Below are 9,202 nucleotides of genomic sequence, written 5' to 3'. Positions count from 1 at the left end.
TAGCTTAGGAAAGCATGTCTAAGTGACTTAATTTGCTTTATTTGATTTAACCTGCCTTACCTGGATTCTGTGCAGCATGCTAGGCTAGAATCACTTGTTGCCTTAATATGAAATGTTGCCATTTCTGTATATCTTCCTGTTGTTGCTGTGTATTTATTTTGGGATTACGAATGTGGGATTCCGCTAGCCCCCCTTGTCTGTTTATGTTGGGACTACGGGTTAGATTCCCGGTATATCCCCCCTGCATATTTACCTTGGGACTACGGGTTAGATTCCTGGTAGATCCCCCTGCATATTTACTTTGGGACTACAAGTTAGATTTCCGGTAGATTCCCTTGCACAGTTATATGGAACTACGAGAATGCACCCGGTAGATTCCCCCAATACTAGGTATTTACATTTGGGACTACGAAACGGGATTCCAGTAGATCCCCGTGCACTATGAGTTGGACTACGGGATGATATCCTGGGAGATCTTTCGGATATATATATGATGGACTACGAGACAGTATCCCAGGAGATCCACTGGATATGTAAAGATGGGACTACCAGACGGTATCCTGGTAGATCCCCGATTGTTACTATCAGTGCTGAGTTGTATTTCCTTGCCATGCATACCTGGTTCTGTATAGTTGTTGCTGTTCTATTCAACCCGTGTTATTTTACTGATGTACTCATTTATACTGTTCCGTTCTATACTGTTAACCTTTGTATTTTATTTAATCTCAGGAAGGCCCTGACCTTCCTCGTCACTACCCAACCGAGGTTAGGCTTGGCACTTACTGAGTACCACTATGGTGTACTCATGCCTCTTCTGCGCATGTTTTTCATGTGCAGACCCAGGTACCGCTGATCAGGCCTACTATCGTTGAGGGAGGCGACTGTGTAGAGACTCCGAGGTACATCTGCCGTGTCCGCAGACCAAGGAGTCCCTTTTCTATTCCTGCCTTTGATATTTAGCCCTTCTGTACTTTTCTGTTCTTTATTAGAAATTCCGGAGTTAGAGCTATGCAATATTTCTTTCTTAGCTTGTGATTCATGGGTTTCCAGGTCTTGGATTTATGTTTGGTGTTGAGAGTTAAACATGGATTATGCCGAGCGGCACATTTACACACTGTTATTGCTTTATTCTATTTTTAAATTGTTTTACTTCCACAAGTTTGGTTATCTTCCGCAAATTTAGGCTTACCTAGTCGTAGAGACTAGGTGCCGTCACGATGGTTCACGAAGGGCGAACCGGGGTTGTGACACCAGCAAACATAATCCTAAGGGTTTATTCTAAACCTCACCGCTTCAATTGTGAATCTAGTGTCAGAAAACCTCCAGTGGCAGCCAACAACTTTGAAATCAGGACTAGCCTGATTCAAGCAATTCAATAGTCTTTCTTCAATGGATACGCAAGTGAAGATCCACGCAGTCATTCAATTGACTTTTTGCAACTTGTTGAAACAGCTAAGTATAATGGAGTACTTCCTGAAGCTATCAAGTTAAGGCTATTTCCTTTCTCTTTAAAAGGAGATGCCAAGGCTTGATTACGAAGTTTGCCACAAGGTTCCATCACCACATGGGATCAAATGACTCAGAAATTTTTAAACAAATATTTTTCCCCTACTAAAACCACAAAGTTAAGACAAGACATCTCTAATTTCTTGTAGACTGACACTGAGTCAGTTTATAAAGCCTGGGAAAGATTAAAAGCAATGTTAAGAAAATGCCCACACCATGACATTCCTGAACATATGCAGTTGTATATTTTTTATCACGGGTTAAAACTCTCTTCTAGAAATGTGATTGATGCAGCTGCAGGAGGTTCTCTAATGGGAAAAACCATGGAGGAAGCATTGCAATTGTTGAACGGGATTTCTGAGAATGCCATCCAATGGCCATCTGAGCGTGTAATCATCAAGAAGGATGCTATGGTAAATCAGGTTATTGCTTTAAATACACTAACATACCAAATTGTTTCTTTGGCACAAAAGTTTGAAATATTTCAGGTGAATACATAACAACCAAGTCAATCTGAGGCTTGTGACATGTGAGGAGGAAACCATATGAACCATGAATGTCAAGCAACGAACATGTCCATTCTGTCGGTTATAAACCGTACCTTTTTGGGAGTCCAATGACAAAAAAGCATCCACGATTTCAATGGAGCAATAAAAATGGTGCAGAGAACTCTCAAAGCTTCCAGAAGTAACAAATACAGGGTCCACCTGGATACCAGAATCCAAACCATGGTCAATCAAACTTTAGACCTTATCAACAAGTAGGGCCATATCAGCAAAGGCCTCAACAAGCTCATTCAAGTTTTGATGATATTTTGTACAAGTACATTAAGGTCACTGATGAAAAGATGGAGAGCCAAATTCATCCCTCAAAAATCTAGAAATACAATTGGCAGCTCTTGTTTCAAAAAAGATTTAGGGTCCCTTACCAAGCAATACAGAGAAAAACTCAAAAGAGCACCTTAAGGCCATCACCTTACAATCAGGTAAGGAGCTTGACAAGCCCTATGTAGACCAATTAGAACAACAGGTAAACAACAGTAAGAATATTGAAATACCCACTGAATCATTTGAAAAGAAAGAAATCAAGAAAAAAAGAAGAAAAAAATATTGAAAAATTAACTCCTCTCCCTGTGACAATTCCTTTTCCACAAAAAATGAAAAGAGAAAAGCTTGATAGTCAATTTTCAAAATTTTTGGATATTTTAAAACAGATTCACATCAATATTCCGTTCACTAGGGCTTTATTGCAAATACCTTCATATGCCAAATTTTTAAAAGAAATTTTGTCAAACAAAAGAAAATTTGAAGAAGTTTCTGTGGTAATGCTTACTGAAAAATGTAGTGCTATACTTCAAAATAAGCTACCACAAAAACTTGGTGACCCAGGCAGTTTTACAATTCCATGCACTTTGGGAGGAGTATATTTTGAAAAAGTACGCTGTGATTCTGGAGCTTCAATAAATTTGATGCCATTTTCTATCTTTAGAAAATTGAATCTTGGTGAAATAGAAGACATATGTGTTTCTCTTCAGTTTGCAGATCAAAGTACGAAGAAACCTAAGGGAATAATTGAAAATGTGCTTGTAAGAGTAGATAAGTTTGTTTTCCCTGTAAAATTTATAGTACTTGAAATGAAGGAATGTCCTGATGAACCAATCATTTTGGGTAGACCATTTCTTGCCACATGTAGATCAATCATAGATGTACATCAAGGACAACTAATTTTGAGAGTTGATGAATAAAGAGTCATTTTTTATATGCAAAATATATTAAGATTTTCAGGAGATGAGACGTCATCGTCGTGTTTTTCGGTTGACATGCTAATTATCTTACAGATGAATTCAAAGATGATCAATTAATTTCAAACTCAATGGAAAGTTGTTTGGCCGAATCTGGCACAACACAAGATGATGATCCTATCATCAGAAGAGAAGCCGAAATACTAGAAAAAGATTTTGAAGATGATGAGATCCAACCAGAACAAGTTCAACCAAAAATTGAACTCAAAGTTCTCCCATCTCATTTTAAAATATGTTTACCTTGAGAAAGAATTATTTCCAGTAATTGTTTCATCTTCTCTTACTACAGGACAAGAAGAAAAACTGATTGAAGTGTTGAAAGCACATAAAGGAGCATTGGGATGGAGTATAGAAGATATCAAAGGGATTAATCCAGCTATTTGTACGCACAGAATCCTTATGGAGGATATCTACAAGCCAATAGTCCAGCCCCAAAGGAGATTAAATCCAGCAATGCAGGAAGTAGTAAAAAAGGAGATCGTAAAGCTTTTGGTAGCAGGTATTATCTATCCCATTTCAGACAGCCCTTGGGTAAGCCCAGTTCAGGTAGTACCAAAGAAAGGAGGTATGATTGTTATAAAAAATGAAAGTAATGAACTCATACCTACCAGGACTGTAACAGGATGGAGAGTCTGTATTGATTACAGACGTCTCAATGATGCTACTAGAAAAGATCATTTTCCTTTACCATTTATTGACCAAATGTTAGAAAGAATTGCAGGATATGGTTTTTACTGTTTTCTTGATGGTTATTCAGGATATAACCAAATACCAACTGCACCAGAAGATAAAGATAAGACAACTTTCACATGTCCTCATGGAACATATGCCTATAGGAGAATGCAATTTGTTCTATACAATGCCACTGCTATATTTCAGCATTGCATGTTAGCAATTGTTTTTGACATGACTAAAAAATTTCTTGAAATTTTAATGGATGATTTTACACTCTTTGGCAAAATATTTGAGGATTGTCTTTACCACATGACCTTAGTTCTTAAGAGTTGTGAAGAGACAAACTTGATTCTTAATTGAGAAAAATATCATTTTATGGTTACTGAGGGAATTGTGTTAGGACATAAAATCACTACTACAGGGATAGAAGTTGATAAGGCTAAAATTGATCTTATAGCAGGATTACCCCCTCCCACAACTGTTAAAGGCATTCGAAGCTTTCTATGTCATACAGGTTTTTACAGACGGTTCATAAAAGACTTTTCAAAGATTTCAAAACCGTTGACTAACCTTTTGATAGAAGATATTAAGTTTGATTTTTCAGGTGATTGTTTGAAAGCATTTGAGGCCCTTAAGGAAAATTTATCAACCTCCCCTATAGTTGTGTCCCCAGACTGGAATCAACCTTTTGAGGTCATGTGTGATGCTCGTGATATAGCAGTTAGAGCTGTTTTAGGCCAGAAAAAGGATAAGATCTTTCGTCCCATTTACTATGCTAGTAGAACAATGAATGAAGCTCAACTAAATTATGCCACAACAGAAAAAGAGTTACTAGCAGTAGTATTTGCTTTTGATAAGTTTCGATCTTATTTGATAGGAACCAAGGTCACTATTTTTACTGATCATGCAACTTTAAAATACCTCTTATCAAAGAAAAATGCTTGACCTAGATTGTTAAGATGGAATTTACTTCTACAAGAATTTGACCTTGAGATAAAGGGAAAAAAAGGAATAGAAAATCAAGTAGCTAACCATTTGTCTAGATTAGAAAATCCCCCCTTGAGTTTAGCGAAATAAAGGAAGAATTTCCTGATGAAAACATTTTCTCTGTTAACTCAATTGTGACTGAACCACCCTGGTTTGCAGATATTGCAAACTACTTGGTTGGAAAGTGGACACCTCAAGATCTCTCTTACCAGCAAAGAAAAAAGCTTATATCTGATGTAAAGTATTATTTGTGGAATGAACCTTACTTGTTTAAAAATTGTGCAGATAATACCATTAGAAGATGTGTGCCTAAAGATGAGATGAACAAAATTTTGTATCACTATCATGATGGAGCAATTGGAGGACATTATGCGGTAAAACGAACAACCTTTAAAGTTTTGGAAGCTGGATTTTTTTGGCCAACTCTCTTTAAAGATGCATGAGCATATGTTGCACCATGTGATAGGTGTCAGAAAACATGTAACATCACTAAGAGAGATGAGATGCCATTACAATCAATACAGGTATGTGAAATATTTGATGTTTGGGAAATAGATTTCATGGGTCCTTTTCCTTCTTCTCATTATTTTGAATATATCCTTGTGGCTATGGATTATGTGTCAAGATGGGTTGAAGCCATCCCCACAAGGAAAAATGATGCTCGAACTGTGTGCAATTTTCTCAAAAAAATATTTTTACCAGATTTGGCACACCACGAGTCATCATTAGTGACCAAGGGACTCATTTTATGAATAGACAATTTTCTACTTTGCTAACAAAATATGGTGTGACTCATAAAACAGGAATACCATATCATGCTCAAACTCAAGGGCAAGTTGAATTTTCCAACCATGAGTTAAAAAGAATTCTTGAAAAAATACTTGGAATCTCAAGAAAAGACTGGACTTTAAAATTAGTTGATGCATTATGGGCATACCGAACGGCGTTTAAAACGCCAATTGGAACATCCCCATATAGATTAGTCTTTGGAAAAGCTTGTCATTTGCCAGTTGAATTAGAACACAAAGCTTTTTGGGCACTAAAAGCACTAAACTTTGAATTAACCTCTGCTGGTAAAAATAGATTTTTTCAGGTTAATAAGTTGAAAGAACTGAGATTAGTAGCTTATGAAAATGCAAGAATTTTCAAAGAAAAAACAAAAATTTGGCATGACAATTTGATCCGACAGAAAAGTTTTAAAGTTGGATATCAGGTACTTCTTTACAATAGTCGACTCAGGCTATTCCCAAGAAAGTTAAAATCCAGGTGGACAGATCCATACAATATTACAGATGTAACTCCATATGGTATAATTGAAATTCAGCAGAATAATGGAGGAGACAAGTTTAAGGTGAATGGACACAGGCTAAAAATGTACTTTGGAGGACATTTTGAGCAAAATTCGTCGGTCACTTTGATAGACTGATGAATCTCAAAATTAATAAGTCGAGCTGACAACGTTAAATTCAGAACTATGATACCCTACCCGTAGCTATTGAGGGTGAAGCAATGGAGCCTTATAAGTCCGATATGGATTTGGATAATTAAATGCTTAACCAATTAATCTGGTTAATATGCAGGTTATTGTACAACCGGAACATCTCATGAAGGTCTCTATATAAACAGTGTCACCTACACAGGAGTAACTCCATGGTGATCGGTATGCCTGAGTAACTGGTTGGCTAGCCATTTAATAATTCAATTTGAATGTTGGCACAGGTAAATTTTCTGATTTATATTCATAACCAGCACTTTATGACTATTAAAGTGTTAAATTAGTTCAGTCTATTACACATAGAACATGTGTAGTCACAATTTCTTTCAAACTTTCTTCTGTGATTGTAAATTTGAAAGTCAAAATTTTTTACTTTATTTATATATTCTTATTTTCAGTCTAATAAGTCCATAAACAGTTTATATATATATATATATAAAGAAGTTCCTAATATATTTATCTATCCACAACTAATTTTCTTCAGTTTATAAATCATCCTTTATTCGTAAGTATTACTCTTGTACAGTTTTAAAGTGTTAAGATAAAATTTTCATACCGTTGAACATAATATTTTTTTCATTTATGCCATCTAACTTCCAAGTTTGTGGTTTTTGTTTATATAAAGGCAAAGGATGAGTATTTCCAAATATGAGAAATTGTTGGAATTGAGAAGCATTATGATCACAGACAGGTAGAATCAATATAATTTAGTTAGAACTTGCCCCAAATGTCTATCGAGGCGAAATTTCAGACAATATTGATTTTTAAAAATTAGGCTTTCTTTGTTTAATTTTTTCTAGCCTATTTATTTCGAAAAAAAGCGTACATATATATCCTTTTAGCTTCCAAATTTGGGCCTTCAATTTTGTTGCTACACCATCATGAAAAGAAAAGTAAGAAAGAATACAAAAGTAATATTCTTACTCTTTCCAAGCTATCTGCAATTGAGTAGAAATGGTTATCAAAGTAAGGGATGGAGAATTATGAAAAACAAATATGAAAAATGGGCATTCTGAAAAACTGTGCTTCATGTATATATGAATGTCCCATACAAAAATACAAAAAAATGTAGATATGTTTGCGAAATAAATTCGTGGTTGACAAAATAATTAACACTTATGATAAACCTGGAAAGATCAAGTCACTATAAATATATCATTTACTCTTACCAGCATTAAGCCAAATATTACAAAACCAAAAAAGTCCTACGAAAATTTTAGAAATCAATGTTGATCTTATATTAGTGGAGACTGACATGAAGGGCAAGCTTATGAAAATTTTTGAAAAACTCAAGAGTTGTGATCATAAAGTTATCAATCTCAAAAGGTTCATCATGAATACGAAATACAAAATTTCTTTTGCTAAATAAAAGCAGAAGCAGAAATAAGGTAAAGATTTGGTGAACTTGAAAAAGTTATTAGCGTTGAACTTTATGTAAATTTTTATTTTTTCAATTTTCTACTTTACAAGAAACAATAATTACTAATAAAGTTATTCTCCTCGAGGACGAGCAATGGTTCAAGCATACGGAATTTGATGAATATAAAATATTTACTTATTATATATTATTAATATTCTACTTTAAATAATATACTTAAATTATATTTCATATTTTACCTCTTTCTAACTATTTTTGTAGGGGGGAAAAAGGAAAAAAAAATATTATAAATAACAGAAGGAAAAGATAAAATGCTAGATGAAAGTCTGCTATGGTAAGCACAAGAATTGAAATGGGAAACGAAAGCCTATAATTGAAGCTTGGACTTGTCCAAGCTCACTCTTCAGACGTGTCCAAGCTCACTCCTCGAACACATCCAAGATCACTCCTCGGACACATCCAAACTCATTCCTTGGACACGTCTAATCATTTAATGCTTGAAAGATTTGTATATAAATAGAATATAATTTGGCATCGAAAAAGAAAGAAAAAAGGAGAGAACTACTTTTCTATAAACTTTGGTCTCGACTTATTTCTTTAACTATTTTATTTTCTTCTTGTTAGTTTTTGGATTTTCTGAGAGTATTGATAATATTATAGAATTCCTTTTTGTTGTGAGATTTAAATACTCCATAATGGAGTAATCTCTTTTGTTGGGATAGTTGATGAAGCTTGATATATATATTTGTATAATATTATTTCAGTTTTAATACATCCTTGGCTTGAAATTTTCATTGTATAATTCATATTGTGCTGAAATAATGGGTTCTAATTAATTATTATTATCACTTTTATATATTTTATTTAAGTTATTATTATATTAATTTTGTAATTCTCACGGAGCAAAATTAATATATAATAACCAATGAATAAAATAGTAGAGTGAGAATAATTTTTTGTAAAACTCTTATTTTAAATCTGTAATCTTGTTTGCCGTAGTTTTAATTCTCACGGAGGAATTATTGCAGGCAAGATTACTGATTTTTAGTAAAAATATTCTCACGAAGTTTTTACTACCTTTTAGCATAATTCAAGCAAGAAAATATTTTGGTTTGATCGTCATTAGTTTTAACTCAATTAATTACATAACCTCACGGAGTGATATTAATTGAATTTTTCTTAGTGAACAAATATAATTGTATAAGCAATAAGCAATTATTCTTTAGAGAAATACATGTAGAAATTGAGATTTTATTGTAATAATATTATCAAATGAATTCAACGATTCCCAACTCTTTTTAAATTATAAATCTTTCGAATTTTTTTTTGTTTTGTTTTAATTAATTAACAAGTTTTTTAA

The 9,202-nt window shown here is 34.0% G+C and overlaps 1 non-coding gene across 1 annotated transcript; it reads right to left on the bottom strand.

Moving 5' to 3' along the window:
- Positions 1-1,622: 1,622 nt before the first annotated feature.
- Positions 1,623-1,729, bottom strand: LOC138874311 (small nucleolar RNA R71). The gene has a single exon (XR_011401350.1). It is a non-coding gene; the product is annotated as a small nucleolar RNA R71 (small nucleolar RNA).
- Positions 1,730-9,202: the final 7,473 nt, after the last annotated feature.

Source organism: Nicotiana sylvestris, chromosome 7 (assembly GCF_000393655.2).
Source record: "Nicotiana sylvestris chromosome 7, ASM39365v2, whole genome shotgun sequence".
NCBI lineage: Eukaryota > Viridiplantae > Streptophyta > Magnoliopsida > Solanales > Solanaceae > Nicotiana > Nicotiana sylvestris.
Note: the sequence above shows the minus strand (reverse complement) of the source record. Positions and strands in the feature narration are given on the sequence as shown.